Here is a 19,531-nt window from a genome sequence, read left to right as displayed (position 1 = left end):
CTAGCTACTGTTGTTGCCCCAGCCCCTTCTTCTGTGTGGTGTACGGCTAACTAGCTACTGTTGTTGCCCCAGCCCCTTCTTCTGTGTGGTGTACGGCTAGCTAGCTACTGTTGTTGCCCCAGTCCCTTCTTCTGTGTGGTGTACGGCTAACTAGCTACTGTTGTTGCCCCAGCCCCTTCTTCTGTGTGGTGTACGGCTAGCTAGCTACTGTTGTTGCCCCAGCCCCTTCTTCTGTGTGGTGTACGGCTAACTAGCTACTGTTGTCGCCCCAGACCCTTCTTCTGTGTGGTGTACGGCTAACTAGCTACCGTTGTCGCCCCAGCCCCTTCTTCTGTGTGGTGTACGGCTAACTAGCTACTGTTGTCGCCCCAGACCCTTCTTCTGTGTGGTGTACGGCTAACTAGCTACTGTTGTCGCCCCAGACCCTTCTTCTGTGTGGTTTATCGGTGGCGGCTGCTATCCATAGTTATTGTGAGTTGAGAAACCGGTACGGTGTTCAGTACATTGTTTGTGTCACATTGTCAAGGTGAAGGTACTCAGTATAAAGTGAAATTACATTCTGTGTACATCTATGTTCATCCTATTTTTTACCCCCAATTTTGTGATATCCAACTGATAGTTACAGTCTTGTCCCATCACTGCACTCCCATCATTCCCATACGGACTCGGGAGAGGCGAATGTCGAGAGCCATGCATCCCTCGAAACACAACAAGAGGGTGATGCGGTCTGTCCAACGCATCACTGGGGGCACCCTGCCACAGTGTCTATCATGTGTATATAATAAACAAACTTGAACTGAGAAGGGAAGGGGGAGGGCAGTCAGGAAGGGAGGAGAAAAGATGGCCAGATTTGTGGTTAGATTGTAGGAGAACAAAACATGAAAAACACATAGGCCCTTAAAGTATGTGTCCTCAAATATGATGTAATCTAAACATCTCAGATGAGCAAAGGGGGACAGATGACAACAGCAGGCCAGTGGAACACTTAGAACAGCAGCAGCCAGGAGGACATGGAGGGAAGAGGATGATTTAGGAAACCCAGATTCAGACCTAGAGCTGTGGAGTCATGATGTAGGAGACGCAGACACAGACCTAGAGCTGTGGAGTCATGATGTAGGAGACCCAGACACAGACCTAGAGCTGTTGAGTCATGATGTAGGAGACGCAGACACAGACCTAGAGCTGTTGAGTCATGATGTAGGAGACCCAGACACAGGCCTAGAGCTGTGGAGTCATGATGTAGGAGACCTGGACACAGACCTAGAGCTGTCATGATGTAGGAGACCCAGACACAGACCTAGAGCTGTGGAGTCATGATGTAGGAGACCCAGACACAGACCTAGAGCTGTGGAGTCATGATGTAGGAGACCCAGACACAGACCTAGAGCTGTGGAGTCATGATGTAGGAGACCCAGACACAGACCTAGAGCTGTGGAGTCATGATGTAGGAGACCCAGACACAGACCTAGAGCTGTGGAGTCATGATGTAGGAGACCCAGACACAGACCTAGAGCTGTTGCGTCATGATGTAGGACAACCAGATTCAGACCTAGAGCTGTGGAGTCATGATGTAGGAGACCTGGACACAGACCTAGAGCTGTGGAGTCATGATGTAGGAGACCCAGACACAGACCTAGAGCTGTGGAGTCATGATGTAGGAGACCTGGACACAGACCTAGAGCTGTGGAGTCATGATGTAGGAGACCCAGACACAGACCTAGAGCTGTGGAGTCATGATGTAGGAGACCCAGACACAGACCTAGAGCTGTGGAGTCATGATGTAGGAGACCTGGACACAGACCTAGAGCTGTGGAGTCATGATGTAGGAGACCCAGACACAGACCTAGAGCTGTGGAGTCATGATGTAGGAGACCCAGACACAGACCTAGAGCTGTGGAGTCATGATGTAGGAGACCTGGACACACACCTAGAGCTGTCATGATGTAGGAGACCCAGACACACACCTAGAGCTTGATTTTTTTTGTCTGACGGTTATTGTCATGCAAAAGACTGCTGACCTGAAGGTAAATTACTGTTAATTAACATTGACACGTATAGCAACTACAGGCCTCCACTGTCTACAAGCCTCATACAAACCACTGTCTACCAGCCTCATACAAACCATTGTCTACAAGCCTCATACAAACCACTGTCTACCAGCCTCATACAAACCACTGTCTACAAGCCTCATATAAACCACTGTCTACAAGCCTCATACAAACCACTGTCTACAAGCCTCATACAAACCCCTGTCTACAAGCCTCATACAAACCACTGTCTACAAGCCTCATACAAACCACTGTCTACAAGCCTCATACAAACCACTGTCTACAAGCCTCATACAAACCACTGTCTACCAGCCTCATACAAACCACTGTCTACAAGCCTCATATAAACCACTGTCTACAAGCCTCATACAAACCACTGTCTACAAGCCTCATACAAACCCCTGTCTACAAGCCTCATACAAACCACTGTCTACAAGCCTCATACAAACCCCTGTCTACAAGCCTCATACAAACCACTGTCTACAAGCCTCATACAAACCACTGTCTACAAGCCTCATACAAACCACTGTCTACAAGCCTCATACAAACCACTGTCTACCAGCCTCATACAAACCACTGTCTACAAGCCTCATACAAACCCCTGTCTACAAGCCTCATACAAACCCCTGTCTACAAGCCTCATACAAACCACTGTCTACAAGCCTCATACAAACCACTGTCTACAAGCCTCATACAAACCACTGTCTACAAGCCTCATACAAACCACTGTCTACAAGCCTCATACAAACCCCTGTCTACCAGCCTCATAAAAACCACTGTCTACAAGCCTCATACAAACCACTGTCTACAAGCCTCATACAAACCACTGTCTACCAGCCTCATACAAACCACTGTCTACAAGCCTCATACAAACCCCTGTCTACAAGCCTCATACAAACCACTGTCTACAAGCCTCATACAAACCACTGTCTACAAGCCTCATACAAACCCCTGTCTACAAGCCTCATACAAACCACTGTCTACCAGCCTCATACAAACCCCTGTCTACAAGCCTCATACAAACCACTGTCTACAAGCCTCATACAAACCACTGTCTACCAGCCTCATACAAACCACTGTCTACCAGCCTCATACAAACTACTGTCTACAAGCCTCATACAAACCACTGTCTACAAGCCTCATACAAACCACTGTCTACCAGCCTCATACAAACCACTGTCTACAAGCCTCATACAAACCACTGTCTACAAGCCTCATACAAACCACTGTCTACAACCCTCATACAAACCACTGTCTACAAGCCTCATACAAACCACTGTCTACAAGCCTCATACAAACCACTGTCTACAACCCTCATACAAACCACTGTCTACCAGCCTCATACAAACCACTGTCTACAAGCCTCATACAAACCACTGTCTACCAGCCTCATACAAACCACTGTCTACCAGCCTCATACAAACCACTGATGAGCACCTTTGGAACATCTACATAAAAAAATGATGAATCAATTTAATACACACCATCACAATGAATCCATTATTTATTTTAGGCAGATCTAAATAAACATGTATTATAGAAGAACGGAATATGAGTTGGCCTACTGACTGTTATCTGGCTATGCTCCATGCCATAGGATGTAGGCTTGTTCATTTAGTAGACTAGATACTGTATGTTATCTGGCTATGATATAGGCTGTAGACTTGTTCATTTAGTAGACTAGATACTGTATGTTATCTGGCTATGATATAGACTGTAGGCTTGTTCATTTAGTAGACTAGATACTGTATGTTATCTGGCTATGATATAGACTGTAGGCTTGTTCATTTAGTAGACTAGATACTGTATGTTATCTGGCTATGATATAGACTGTAGGCTTGTTCATTTAGTAGACTAGATACTGTATGTTATCTGGCTATGATATAGACTGTAGACGTGTTAATTTAGTAGACTAGATACTGTATGTTATCTGGCTATGATATAGGATGTAAACTTGTTCATTTAGTAGACTAGATACTGTATGTTATCTGGCTATGATATAGACTGTAGGCTTGTTCATTTAGTAGACTAGATACTGTATGTTATCTGGCTATGCTCCTTGTTATAGGATGTAGGCTTGTTCATTTAGTAGACTAGATGGGTCTATACATATAAGTCATGTGCCATTATTTTATATTATATGATTTTATAGTAATAATAATATAACTGTATTTTGCTTGAATGAAATAAAAAGGATATTTGTATCATTCCAGAGTGAGTGTTCATATGAAGTGTCTATGTTGAGTATAAAAGTGTTAATTTTAAACTGTTATTTGGCAACGTTAGTTGTGAATGATACAAACTTTAGTAAATCCAATTCTAAAGGGTAGTTTCACCAGGACATCTAACTGAGGCATTTCAACAGTGGTACAGCAACAGGTAGTCAGGAAGACATGCACTTATTTAACACATCCCCTACATTCATCTAGAAATAAAACAGACTTTATTATAGTCTCACCAGGACATCTAACTGAGGCATTTCAACAGTGGTACAGCAACAGGTAGTCAGGGAGACATGCACTTATTAAACACATCCCCTACATTCATCTAGAAATATAACAGACTTTATTATAGTTTCACCAGGACATCTAACTGAGGCATTTCAACAGTGGTACAGCAACAGGTAGTCAGGGAGACATGCACTTATTAAACACATCCCCTACATTCATCTAGAAATATAACAGACTTTATTATAGTTTCACCAGGACATCTAACTGAGGCATTTCAACAGTGGTACAGCAACAGGTAGTCAGGGAGACATGCACTTATTAAACACATCCCCTACATTCATAACAGACTTCATTCTAAAAATATAATGTTGAGTATATTATCAAAATATTGCCACTTTATTCTCGAAATATTGCCACTTTTAAAAGTACTATCAAAAAAGTGTGACTTTAGAGAGAGAGAAAAAAAGAAAGAAGGGATTGAGGGGTAATTTAATCAGATTGGCTTTTTGGACAGGTCAGAGTCAATGTTTGAAGCTGTTGGCAATACACTGTAGATGTATGTGTTCAAAAGTAGCTCCTAATGTCTTCAAATCCCTGGGGAGAGAGGAGCTGCTACCCCTGGGGAGAGAGGAGCTGCTACCCCTGGGGAGAGAGGAGCTGCTACCCCTGGAGAGAGAGGAGCTGCTACCCCTGGGGAGAGATGAGCTGCTACCCCTGGGGAGAGAGGAGCTGCTACCCCTGGAGAGAGAGGAGCTGCTACCCCTGGGGAGAGAGGAGCTGCTACCCCTGGGGAGAGAGGAGCTGCTACCCCTGGAGAGAGAGGAGCTGCTACCCCTGGGGAGAGAGGAGCTGCTACCCCTGGGGAGAGAGGAGCTGCTACCCCTGGGGAGAGAGGAGCTGCTACCCCTGGAGAGAGAGGAGCTGCTACCCCTGGGGAGAGAGGAGCTGCTACCCCTGGGGAGAGAGGAGCTGCTACCCCTGGGGAGAGAGGAGCTGCTACCCCTGGAGAGAGAGGAGCTGCTACCCCTGGGGAGAGAGGAGCTGCTACCCCTGGGGAGAGAGGAGCTGCTACCCCTGGGGAGAGAGGAGCTGCTACCCCTGGGGAGAGAGGAGCTACTACCCCTGGGGAGAGAGGAGCTGCTACCCCTGGGGAGAGAGAGGAGCTGCACATTGTAAGAGCTGTAAAGAGAGAGGGAGTGGAGAGAGAACAGGCAGAACCTGATATGTAAATGAGCAGAGCAAACGAAAGTAACTTTCAACGACCGAATGATCATTACAGACTCTGTTTCTATTGAGAGATAAAAGGTAAGACGACGATTGTTATGTGTATTCATATAGTTGATGATATTGTTGTGTGTATTAATATAGTTGGTGATATTGTCATGTGTATTAATATAGTTGATGGTATTGTTGTGTGTATTCATATAGTTGATGATATTGTTATGTGTATTCATATAGTTGATGATATTGTTATGTGTATTAATATAGTTGATGATATTGTTATGTGTATTAATATAGTTAATGATATTGTTATGTGTATTAATATAGTTGATGATATTGTTATGTGTATTAATATAGTTGATGATATTGTTATGTGTATTAATATAGTTGAGGATATTGTTGTGTGTATTAATATAGTTGATGATATTGTTATGTGTATTCATATAGTTGATGGTATTATTATGTGTATTCATATAGTTGATGATATTGTTATGTGTATTCATATAGTTGATGATATTGTTATGTGTATTAATATAGTTGAGGATATTGTTGTGTGTATTAATATAGTTGATGATATTGTTATGTGTATTAATATAGTTGATGATATTGTTGTGTGTATTAATATAGTTGATGGTATTGTTGTGTGTATTCATATAGTTGATGATATTGTTATGTGTATTAATATAGTTGATGATATTGTTGTGTGTATTCATATAGTTGATGATATTGTTATGTGTATTAATATAGTTGATGATATTTTTGGTGGACAGTGTTATAATAGTCCTACTCTCCTTAAAATGTTTTTGATATAAATTAGATGCGTGGGGTGAATTCGTTCTGTGCCCATCTGTGTGCCCCAGGGTGATCGCTCCTACACTATCTACAATCTAAAAGGGTTCTTTGGCTGTCCCCATAGGAGAACCCTTTGTAGAACCCTTTTTGGTACTAGGTAGAACACTTTTGGGTTCCGTGGAGAACCCTTTCCACAGACGGTTCTACATGGAAGCCAGAAGGGTTCTACCTGGAACCCAAAAGCGTTCTCCTACGGGGACGGCCGGAGGACCCGTTTGGAACCCTTTATTCTAAGAGTGTACTGTATCATAGGTCTATAAACTTTTCTTCTCAAAACAGGCTTAAAACACAACAAGCAACAAACAAACATTTTCTCTTTATAATCTACAGTTAACTCCTTTCACTCAGGAAGGTATGTTGTGTGAAAGAGAGACTAATAAATATTGTTCGAGAGACTAACAACAACTTACACTTCCTCAAAACAGTTTGTGTGTATTCATTAGTGCCCACCGTAGCAAAACGTTTGGCAACAGAAACCGTTTAGGTCACATTGTACAGGTTATAGAGTAAACGGTTTATGTTTTATTTAACATCTTAAAACTGTTGGCTGTGGAGTAAACTAATGAATACAACCCAGGTTGTTGCCTAAGACTCGGCATGTTGATACCTGCCTCTTGCTGAAACCTGAACGTAGCCTGAGGGGTATACTATGATACAGGCTTGATATACTGGTTTTCTAAAGCTAGCCAGCTTCAGTTAGCTTCACATTCCAGCTCAGGCCTCACCCATCAGAATATACACAACAGAACAGAAAATAATCGCAATGAAGTTTCAAGGTGAGAATCCTGCCAGGGATTATTGTAAAGTGTGTAGATAAATTAAATGTAATGTTAGTATAGTGAATGACAGTAAAACACTCCTGACAGTCTACTACTACTGAGACAGGTTGGTGTAATGTTAGTATAGTGAATGACAGTAAAACACTCCTAACAGTCTACTACTACTGAGACAGGTTGGTGTAATGTTAGTATAGTGAATGACAGTAAAACACTCCTAACAGTCTACTACTACTGAGACAGGTTGGTGTAATGTTAGTATAGTGAATGACAGTAAAACACTCCTAACAGTCTACTACTACTGAGACAGGTTGGTGTAATGTTAGTATAGTGAATGACAGTAAAACACTCCTAACAGTCTACTACTACTGAGACAGAAAACTCAAGTCTGAAATTTCTAAGTGGAAATTACAAACTTCAGAAGCCTTTTTAAACCTGAAATACACTACAAGTTTTACATTTCCTGCATTGCTGGAAAGTTATTCTGCAATGGGGGGTGATCAAATTAAGATCCTCCATCTGTACACATAATTGTACATGGGGATATGTATGGGGGGCTATAACATCCAATCACAGAGGTTTACATCAGCTGACAGTTGCAATGTTATTGCTAATAACTCAAACTGCCCTTTACAGATAAAGACATAAACTCTGTACAGATGTAGGATCTTAATTTGATCACCCTGTTGCAGAAAAACTAAACTTGTAGTGCATTTGAGTGTAATTAAACTTTAGAAAAGGTTTCTGAAGATGATAAATTCCACTTTTCCATTTTAAAACTGTTCATTAATTATAATCCACACAATAATTCAAATGTCCTGTTTCTGCAGGATTATTTTCCTGGTGTAGCAAACTGGCTCAAATTAAGATCCAACATCTGCAGCAATATACCCCTCTCTAGTGTATATGGCTCTATTGAGATTCACTTTTGACCATTTGACATCTTGTATTTCCTGTTGTTTAGGCTGGTTGAATGAGTTGCCTGTGAAAGCTACTTCATCTGCAAGAAAACAGGCGGCTGCACCAGTGACTGTCAGAAGTTTTGTGATTTCCTCATATGAACGAGAAAGTAAGTGTGTAGTCTACGCAGTTACAAAAATGGTTGTTGAAACTGTGGCACATATTTCTCGGTAACATTGAATAAATGTGTTGGTATGTAGGAAAGACGGGCAGACTCTCGTACTGTTGGTCTAGACTACCTACAAACTATTATAAGGCTATGATCACTTATCATGCCGACAAACCTGATGTTCTCTGTGAACTGATCTGAACAGGTTTAGGCTGGTCATCTATGATATGTAGGTTATATACAGTACATTCTCTGTCCTGCTACTGGTAGGAATATAACATTATGTTGATCTGAACAGGTTTAGACTGGTCATCTATGATATGTAGGTTATATACAGTACATTCTCTGTCCTGCTACTGGTAGGACTATAACATTATGTTGATCTGAACAGGTTTAGACTGGTCATCTATGATATGTAGGTTATATACAGTACATTCTCTGTCCTGCTACTGGTAGGACTATAACATTATGTTGATCTGAACAGGTTTAGGCTGGTCATCTATGATATGTAGGTTATATACAGTACATTCTCTGTCCTGCTACTGGTAGGACTATAACATTATGTTGATCTGAACAGGTTTAGACTGGTCATCTATGATATGTAGGTTATATACAGTACATTCTCTGTCCTGCTACTGGTAGGACTATAACATTATGTTGATCTGAACAGGTTTAGACTGGTCATCTATGATATGTAGGTTATATACAGTACATTCTCTGTCCTGCTACTGGTAGGACTATAACATTATGTTGATCTGAACAGGTTTAGACTGGTCATCTATGATATGTAGGTTATATACAGTACATTCTCTGTCCTGCTACTGGTAGGACTATAACATTATGTTGATCTGAACAGGTTTAGACTGGTCATCTATGATATGTAGGTTATATACAGTACATTCTCTGCCCTGCTACTGGTAGGACTATAACATTATGTTGATCTGAACAGGTTTAGACTGGTCATCTATGATATGTAGGTTATATACAGTACATTCTCTGTCCTGCTACTGGTAGGACTATAACATTATGTTGATCTGAACAGGTTTAGACTGGTCATCTATGATATGTAGGTTATATACAGTACATTATCTGTCCTGCTACTGGTAGGACTATAACATTATGTTGATCTGAACAGGTTTAGACTGGTCATCTATGATATGTAAGCTATAGCCGAGGTATAGACCTTGATCTGCATATCACTAACAAACTGCTATTATACATTATAACCTAGTCTACTTTACATAATATAACATCTCTCACTTGATGCATACAACCTTTCTGAATGGATCAACAATTTCCTCCTCGGATCAATCATGTCCGTTTTAGCCCTTCTGTCTACATTCTCAGATAGTTAGAAAAGAACAGATTGAAAGACAATACATAGTCTACTGTTAGTGAATACAAATACGTGTGAGACATGGCCTTGTGTTGCTGTACTGTCTATAACTACCTTAACAAACAGTGACTTATTATTATTATTATTATTATTATTATTATTATTATTATTATTATTGTTGTTCTGTCTATAACTTCCTTAACAAACAGAGATGTATTATTATTATTACTATTATTATTATTATTATTATTATTATTATTATTATTATTGTTATTGTTGCTGTTCTGTCTATAACTACCTTAACAAACAGAGACTAATTATTATTATTATTATTATTATTATTGTTATTATTATTGTTGTTGTTCTGTCTATAACTACCTTAACAAACAGAGACTAATTATTATTATTATTATTATTATTATTGTTATTATTATTGTTGCTGTACTGTCTATAACTACCTTAACAAACAGTGACTTATTATTACTATTATTATTATTATTATTGTTGTTGTTGTTCTGTCTATAACTACCTTAACAAACAGTGACTTATTATTATTATTATTGACAGTTACCATGGAGATGAAATGTCACAACAACATGTTCATGTGATGCTTTAAATCACCTGACTGCTTCTATGTCTGTTAGTAAATGTTTTATTTCAAAGAGAGATAATGAATAAATGAGAACAATTGACAATCAAGAATTAGTTGTCACTGTGTTAACCACAACCAACATGCTGGATCTCTGTTTAGTTGTCACTGTGTTAACCACAACCAATATGCTGGATCTCTGTTTAGTTGTTACTGTGTTAACCACAACCAACATACTGGATCTCTGTTTAGTTGTCACTGTGTTGACCACAACCAACATGCTGGATCTCTGTTTAGTTGTCACTGTGTTAACCACAACCAATATGCTGGATCTCTGTTTAGTTGTCACTGTGTTAACCACAATCAACATGCTGGATCTCTGTTTAGTTGTTACTGTGTTAACCACAACCAACATGTTGGATCTCTGTTTAGTTGTCACTGTGTTAACCACAACCAACATGCTGGATCTCTGTTTAGTTGTCACTGTGTTAACCACAACCAACATGCTGGATCTCTGTTTAGTTGTCACTGTGTTAACCACAATCAACATGCTGGATCTCTGTTTAGTTGTCACTGTGGTAACCACAACCAACATGCTGGATCTCTGTTTAGTTGTCACTGTGTTAACCACAACCAACATGCTGGATCTCTGTTTAGTTGTTACTGTGTTAACCACAACCAACATGCTGGATCTCTGTTTAGTTGTCACTGTGTTAACCACAACCAACATGCTGGATCTCTGTTTAGGGGTCAGTTCTCTAAAATGAGTCTCTCTGGGGAGAGAGAGGAGGGGGGCCCTGCCTCTAAAATGAGTCTATCTGGGGAACATGACACCAAATCTAAGAGGTGAGATGACAATTTTGTTTAAGAATTATTCATAGTTAATTTAAAAAATGATATTTCCAAAAATGTTCACATATGTTTTTTAATCAGAAATGGTTGCTTATGGGTACCTTCAATATTACTGTTCTCAGATTTTTAATTAATAGCTTTAGATTGTGTATAATTTTTATTTTTATTGCAAAACGCTATACATCCATTGTTTAGCTGGAACACCCTAGATGCCTTCAATTGCCCATTTTAAAGCCACGCCCAATTTAGGATAATTTTTTAACAACGTGATGTTGCGCTCCAAATGGATATCTTGAAATAACATGATGTAGATAATTAAATAGTCAAATGAAAAACGTGTTTATTTTACACTCTTAGAAAAGAAGGTTCCTTATAGAACCAAAAAGGCTTCTATCACTTCCATAATATATGGAATCACTAAAAGTTATATATATTTTTGGGTTCAGTGAAGAAGAACCTCTAGAGTTCTGATCAACGAATGGTGATTGTTTTGAGGATGTGAACCCAGCAGCCCTCCAGTGGTCAGATCAATTCCACCTGTTTATTTCAGCACTCGGCCCAGGATTCGAACCAGCCACCTTTCAAACACAGGTTCAAATCCCGCCACAGCTCCAACTCCTTAGCCTCTGGGTGAAAACCAGAGATAATCTTCAGAAATAAGCATGAGTTAATCTGCCAAAATGAAGACAAAATGCTATGCAGACATACATGGTATCACTTGTGATACATAAATATTATACATACATATTATACATAAATATTACACATAAATATCATACATAAATATAATACATAAATATTATACATAAATATTACACATACATATTATTCATAAATAATTTCCAAAAGCACAAGACATACTGTTGCATGTAGGTCTATATTATTAATGGATTGATCATATAGAAATAGAAAACAATATTTTTACTACCCCAAAGTATTTACATGTGGTGCAGGAACCACTGACTCGCTGCATTATTCTATAGTATTATCAAGACACCTGCTGTTAACTCTTAACTACTTAGGACAGCTCACGAGGTGTCCTAAATATCTGCTGACTAGGTGGGAGTAGAGACTTCATGCATAGCTTTAATTTATACCCAGAAGTGTAAAATGTCTGTATTCTCAGCACTTATACGACCAATTTTCTACTCTGAGACGCTTTGTGGATATGGGCCCAGATCTCAAAATATTGTTGCAATAAATGTTTGTTTAACATAGAGAAAAATGAATATTACTAATGTAACCCACTGTAAAGACTGGGTTTAGTTGATTGTGTGGCACTGCTCTTGTCCGCGTTCTGGAACTGTCCCCGTCCCCGTACAGAACTGTCCACGTCCCCATACTGTGTGGCGCCAAACATATTGTCAGGTTACGTGCAGAGTGGGCTGAGGTGATCTTGGGGAATAATGACAGAGTTTGTTACAGTGTTGAGACACCGAAGTTTATTGTTCAATTTGCTTTTGGGTTACGGTCAGGGACAGTATGAGTGTAGCCAGATCCTTTTCACTCTCTATCCTTGTTTCATTTTGTGGTTCACCGGATTCGTCATCATCATCGAGACAAACGACAGATGAACGTCCTGCTAGCTAGCCAAGCTAGTCGGTACAGCTAGGTATGCTAGCTACCTACTCTACCAGCAGCATCATAGTTATCCTAGCTAGTCGGTACAGCTAGGTAAGCTAGCTAGCTACTCTACCAGCAGCATCCTAGTTATCCTCGCTAGTCGGTACAGCTAGGTAAGCTAGCTAGCTACTCTACCAGCAGCATCCTAGTTATCCAAGCTAGTCGGTACAGCTGGGTAAGCTAGCTAGCTACTCTACCAGCAGCATCCTAGTTATCCTAGCTAGTCGGTACAGCTAGGTAAGCTAGCTAGCTACTATACCAGCAGCATCCTAGTTATCCTAGCTAGCCGGTACAGCTAGGTAAGCTAGCTAGCTACTCTACCAGCAGCATCCTAGTTATCCTCGCTAGTCGGTACAGCTAGGTAAGCTAGCTAGCTACTCTACCAGCAGCATCCTAGTTATCCTAGCTAGTCGGTACAGCTAGGTAAGCTAGCTAGCTACTCTACCATCAGCATCCTAGTTATCCTAGCTAGTCGGTACAGCTGGGTAAGCTAGCTACTCTACCAGCAGCATCCTAGTTATCCTATCCTCCCTCTCTCGTTGACGGATGCTGGCTACCTCTGTCCGGTTCTCCTCTCTTCACTAGATGGACGGTAACTTTAGTGTTTAACCCCTCTGTATCCAAGGACTAAACTTTTGAATATTATTTTCGGGGCGCCTCAAGTAGGCTGGACACATTCCATTTTTTTTTTTAATTCTCAGCTGCCTCACCAACGTCTGAATGTGCATTAATAACTTTTAATTGCTAAATATTTCCAATAGATGGCAGCATAAGACCACAAAGCATCAGTTATAGGCTACAAGCAGCTGTATGATTGACATAAAATAGCATGCAACCACAGACTATATGTCCCATGATTTTCTAAAATGGTCACTCATTAAACCTCTTGGGGCTAGGTGGGACGCTAGCGTGCCACCCGTGGTGCACTCCATCAACAGCAGGTGCATTGCAAGAGCGGCAAATTTGAATCCAAATAAATGTCAAAATTCAAATTTTTCAAACATACAACTATTTTACACCATTTGAAAGATAAACATCTCCTTAATCTAACCACGTTTTACGATTTCAAAAAGGTTTTACGGCGAAAGCATAAATTTAGAGTATGTTAGGACAGTACATTTACAAGAGTTGTGTGTGATGTTTTGTCAAGTCAAAGACAGGGTCACCAAAACCATAAAACCAGCTAAAATGATGCACTAACCTTTTACAATCTCCATCAGATGACACTCCTAGGACATTATGTTAGACAATGCATGCATTTTTAGTTCTATCAAGTTCATATTTATATCCAAAAACAGCGTTTTACTATGGCATTGATGTTGAGGAAATCGTTTCCCTCCAATAACCGGCAGTCAAGTCAGCGTCACAAATTAAATAATTAAAATTAGAAAACATTGGTAAAATATTATATTGTCATTTAAAGAATTATAGATTTACATCTCTTGAACGCAATCAACTTGCCAGATTTAAAAATAACCTTACTGGGAAATCACACTTTGCAATAATCTGAGCACTGCGCCCAGAAAAATACGCGTTGCGATACAGACTAGACGTCATGTTGGGGAGATCTAAAATCGAAAATACTATGTAAATAATCCATTACCTTTGATTCTCTTCATCAGATGTCACTTCCAGGTATCACAGGTCCATAACGAATGTAGTTTTGTTCAAAAAAGCTCATCATTTATGTCCAAAAATCTCCGTCTCGTTAGCACATGATGTAAGCCAGCCGGACTTCTCGTCATGAACGAGGGGAAAAAATATATTTCCGTTCGTTCAAACATGTCAAACGTTGTATAGCATAAATCATTAGGGCCTTTTTAACCAGAACATGAATAATATTCAAGGTGGACGAATGCATACTCTTTTATAACGTATTGGAACGAGGGTACCCAACATGAACTCGCGCGCCAGGTGTCTAATGGGACATCATCGTTCCATGGCTCTTGTTCGGTCAGATCTCCCTCCAGAAGACTCAAAACACTTTGTAAAGGCTGGTGACATCTAGTGGAAGCAATAGGAAGTGCCAAAATATTCCTAAGCCCCTGTGTTTTTCAATGGGATAGGTTTAAAGTCAATACAACACATCAGGTATCCACTTCCTGTCAGAAAATGTCTCAGGGTTTTGCCTGCCAAATGAGTTCTGTTATACTCACAGACACCATTCAAACAGTTTTAGAAACTTTAGAGTGTTTTCTATCCATATATAATAAGTATATGCATATTCTAGTTACTGGGTAGGATTAGTAACCAGATTAAATCGGGTACATTTTTTTTATCCAGACGTGCAAATGCTGCCCCCTAGCCCCAACAGGTTAACATGACTTTAGTTAGCTATATATCTCGTTTTAGGGCTGTGTTGCTTTTGGGAGAGCAAAATAATAGTGACTATAGCAGGTATTGAACCCCGGGTAAATTATCACTAGTCAGAACCTCAACCTCAGTATACATGCATTATAAAAAGTCATCTTAATATCTGATATTGCGAGTAAACAACCTCGGAATAGAAAAGACAAGAGTGCGCCTTCCAGCCCACCAATAAATTACATAATTCAACCCTCTCGGTTAGTAAATTTACCTCAACATGCCCCTGGAGAAGGCAGAGCGACGACACCAGCTTTTTACCGGGGCTGAGTTGACTACTAGAGAGAGAAGGCAGAGTGACGACACCAGCTTTTTACCGGGGCTGAGTTGACTACTAGAGAGAGAAGGCAGAGTGAAGACACCAGCTTTTTACCGGGGCTGAGTTGACTACTAGAGAGAGAAGGCAGAGTGAAGACACCAGCTTTTTACTGGGGCTGAGTTGACTACTAGAGAGAGAAGACAGAGTGGCTCGATGGTGGTTGATGAATTTGACAATGAATGTACCAGGAAAATACGTTTTTCTCAACCAGAGGTGTCTGAATTAATGTTCAGGCTTATTGATAATCGTTATAGTAATGAAGTATAATTTCAAACATGAGCATAAAAACAGGTAATAATAAACATGAATCATCATTATATTACTTCACAGTAATCTGTTAAATGCTTTTTCAGTCCTTCCTCTTGCATTAGCAGTGTGTAAAGGGACAGAAAGAAGCTCACACAGGAGTTTTCCTGTGAGGGGGAGTGGTGGTGCATCCAGGGAGAAAACTAAACTAATATTCTGAAATATCATTTGTGGTCTTATGCTGCCATCTATTGGAATTATGTAGCAACTGCAGTAGTACTGAATAAATCAAATCAAAATCAAATCAAATCAAATCAAATTTATTTTTATATAGCCCTTCGTACATCAGCTGATATTCTCAAAGTGCTGTACAGAAACCCAGCCTAAAACCCCAAACAGCAAGCAAAGCATGTGAAAGAAGCACGGTGGCTAGGAAAAACTCCCTAGGAAAAACTCCCTAGAAAGGCCAAAAACCTAGGAAGAAACCTAGAGAGGAACCAGGCTATGAGGGGTGGCCAGTCCTCTTCTGGCTGTGCAGGGTGGATATTAAAACAGAACATGGTCAAAATGTTAAAATGTTAAAATGTTCATAAATGACCAGCATGGTCAAATAATAATAATCATAGTAGTTGTCGAGGGTGCAACAAGCACGTCCGGTGAACAGGTCAGGGTTCCATAGCCGCAGGCAGAACAGTTGAAACTGGAGCAGCAGCACGGCCAGGTGGACTGGGGACAGCAAGGAGTCATCATACCAGGTAGTCCTGAGGCATGGTCCTAGGGCTCAGGTCCTCCGAGAGAAAGACAGAAAGAGAGAAAGAGAGAATTAGAGAGAGCATATTTAAATACACACAGGACACCGGATAAGACAAGAGAAATACTCCAGATGTAACAGACTGACCCTAGCCCCCGACACATAAACTACTGCAGCATAAATACTGGAGGCTGAGACAGGAGGGATCAGAAGACACTGTGGCCCCATCCGATGATACCCCGGACAGGGCCAAACAGGCAGGATATAACCCCACCCACTTTGCCAAAGCACAGCCCCCACACCACTAGAGGGATGTCTCCAACCACCAACTTACCGTCCTAAGACAAGGCCGAGTATAGCCCACAACGATCTCCGCCATGGCACAACCCAAGGGGGGGGGCGCCAACCCAGACAGGAAGACCACGTCAGTGACTCAACCCACTCAAGTGACGCACCCCTCCCATGGACGGCATGGAAGAACACCAGTAGGCCAGTGACTCAGCCTCTGTAAAAGGGTTAGAGGCAGAGAATCCCAGTGGAAAGAGGGGAACCGGCAAGGCAGAGACAGCAAGGGCGGTTCGTTGCTCCAGCCTTTCCGTTCACCTTCACACTCCTGGGCCAGACTATACTTAATCATAGGACCTACTGAAGAGATAAGTCTTCAGTAAAGACTTAAAGGTTGAGACTGAGTCTGCGTCTCTCACATTGGTAGGCAGACCATTCCATAAAAATGGAGCTCTATAGGAGAAAGCCCTACCTCCAGCCGTTTGCTTAGAAATTCTAGGGACAATTAGGAGGCCTGCGTCTTGTGACCGTAGCGTACGTGTAGGTATGTACGGCAGGACCAAATCGGAAAGATAGGTAGGAGCAAGCCCATGTAATGCTTTGTAGGTTAGCAGTAAAACCTTGAAATCAGCCCTTGCCTTAACAGGAAGCCAGTGTAGGGAGGCTAACACTGGAGTAATATGATCAAATTTTTTGGTTCTAGTCAGGATTCTAGCAGCCGTATTTAGCACTAACTGAAGTTTATTTAGTGCTTTATCCGGGTAGCCGGAAAGTAGAGCATTGCAGTAGTCCAGCCTAGAAGTAACAAAAGCATGGATTAATTTTTCTGCGTCATTTTTGGACAGAAAATTTCTGATTTTTGCAATGTTACGTAGATGGAAAAAAGCTGTCCTTGAAACAGTCTTGATATGTTCTTCAAAAGAGAGATCAGGGTCCAGAGTAACGCCGAGGTCCTTCACAGTTTTATTTGAGACGACTGTACAACCATCCAGATTAATTGTCAGATTCAACAGAAGATCTCTTTGTTTCTTGGGACCTAGAACAAGCATCTCTGTTTTGTCCGAGTTTAAAAGTAGAAAGTTTGCAGCCATCCACTTCTTTATGTCTGAAACACAGGCTTCTAGCGAGGGCAATTTTGGGGCTTCACCATGTTTCATTGAAATGTACAGCTGTGTGTCGTCTGCATAGCAGTGAAATTTAACATTATGTTTTCGAATGACATCCCCAAGAGGTAAAATATATAGTGAAAACAATAGTGGTCCTAAAACGGAACCTTGAGGAACACCGAAATTTACAATTGATTTGTCAGAGGACAAACCATTCACAGAGACAAACTGATATCTTTCCGACAGATAAGATCTAAAACAGGCCAGAACTTGTCCTTGTAGACCAATTTGGGTTTCCAATCTCTCCAAAAGAATGTGGTGATCGATGGTATCAAACATTACATAATGTGTAATTCTTTACTAAAGTAGTAATTACTGAGAATTGCAAAATATAACATTTTCTAGTTCCTTTTACCACTTATAATAAAATAAAATGTTTATAGCATAACAAAATTAAACTGACATAAAACAAAAACACCATACATTTAGTTAATTATATATATACCAACTATTTATTTAGATGGGTGACATTATCTGCCAAAGTAACAGCCCTGTAGACAAAGAAGAGCTCTCCAGTAGGTACCAAAACATTCAAAGGACATTCTCTCAAAAGTGATGTTACAAGTTGATCAACTTTCAAAGCAGAATTACTTTCCCATTGTTCCTCAACTGTAGTGTCTGATATACCATTTTCTAGCTCTGAGTCTCTACTTTTATCCAACATAAAAACACAATTAATATTTGTCTCTCTGAAATGAAATCATTAAGTGATAGATTTTAAACAAATACATGTCTGTCATTGATCAACCCCATGTCATGATTAGATAGTGAAAAACACACCAATCTCATTAATAATTTCTTTAAACAATAAAAGCTAATTTACCAACATTTCTGAAAATGGATATGTAGCGTTTTGGAATTAAACTCTTCTTATGTTTCCCATCTGAGATCAGAGTAGATGAGAGATGTAATGTTTGTCTCTGTTGTGTTGAAGACCAATCAAGCAAGAGAGACCAGCCTCCCCCTCGTCCATTTTCATAGTCCTAAAACAATATTAAACAAACACAATATTCCCTCCTTGTGTGTGTGTCTCTCTGTCTGTCTCTTTGCCTGTCTCTCTGTCTGTGTGTATTTTGCTGTCTGTCTGTCTGTCTGTCTGTCTGTCTGTCTGTCTGTCTGTCTGTCTGTCTGTCTGTCTGTCTGTCTGTCTGTCTGTCTGTCTGTCTGTCTGTCTGTCTGTCTGTCTGTCTGTCTGTCTGTCTGATCCAGAGCTCTTCTTATGTTTCCCAACTGAGATCAGAGTAGATGAGAGATGTAATGTTTGTCTCTGTTGTGTTGAAGTCCAATCAAGCAGGAGAGACCAGCCTCCCCTGTACCCAGCTGTGTGTCCATGAAGAGTGACCGGTCTTTGCGTCAACCTATAGAGTTTAGAGAGGGAGACTTTCCTACTGAACAAAGGTAAGAAGAACTCATGGGTCATGGTCAGTGAGTTAAACAACACTGTCTCTAGTCATTTCTCCTCTCCCATTTTCACATTTCTTTTGGTTGTTTTCATAATCCATAGGCTAAAACTTTTGTCCATTTTCATAGTCCTAAAACAATATTAAACAAACACAATATTCCCTCCGTGTGTGTGTGTGTCTC

At 40.5% G+C, this 19,531-nt stretch overlaps 1 long non-coding RNA gene across 1 annotated transcript; it reads left to right on the top strand.

Moving 5' to 3' along the window:
- Positions 1–5,743: 5,743 nt before the first annotated feature.
- LOC123732900 (uncharacterized) lies at positions 5,744–19,345 on the top strand. The gene is made up of 4 exons (XR_006763477.1): positions 5,744–5,803; positions 8,312–8,416; positions 11,089–11,187; positions 19,229–19,345. It is a non-coding gene; the product is annotated as an uncharacterized lncRNA (long non-coding RNA).
- The last annotated feature ends 186 nt before the right edge of the window (positions 19,346–19,531 follow it).

The sequence above is a fragment of the Salmo salar genome, unplaced genomic scaffold (assembly GCF_905237065.1).
Source record: "Salmo salar unplaced genomic scaffold, Ssal_v3.1, whole genome shotgun sequence".
In the NCBI taxonomy this organism is placed as follows: Eukaryota; Metazoa; Chordata; class Actinopteri; order Salmoniformes; family Salmonidae; genus Salmo; species Salmo salar.
Note: the sequence above shows the minus strand (reverse complement) of the source record. Positions and strands in the feature narration are given on the sequence as shown.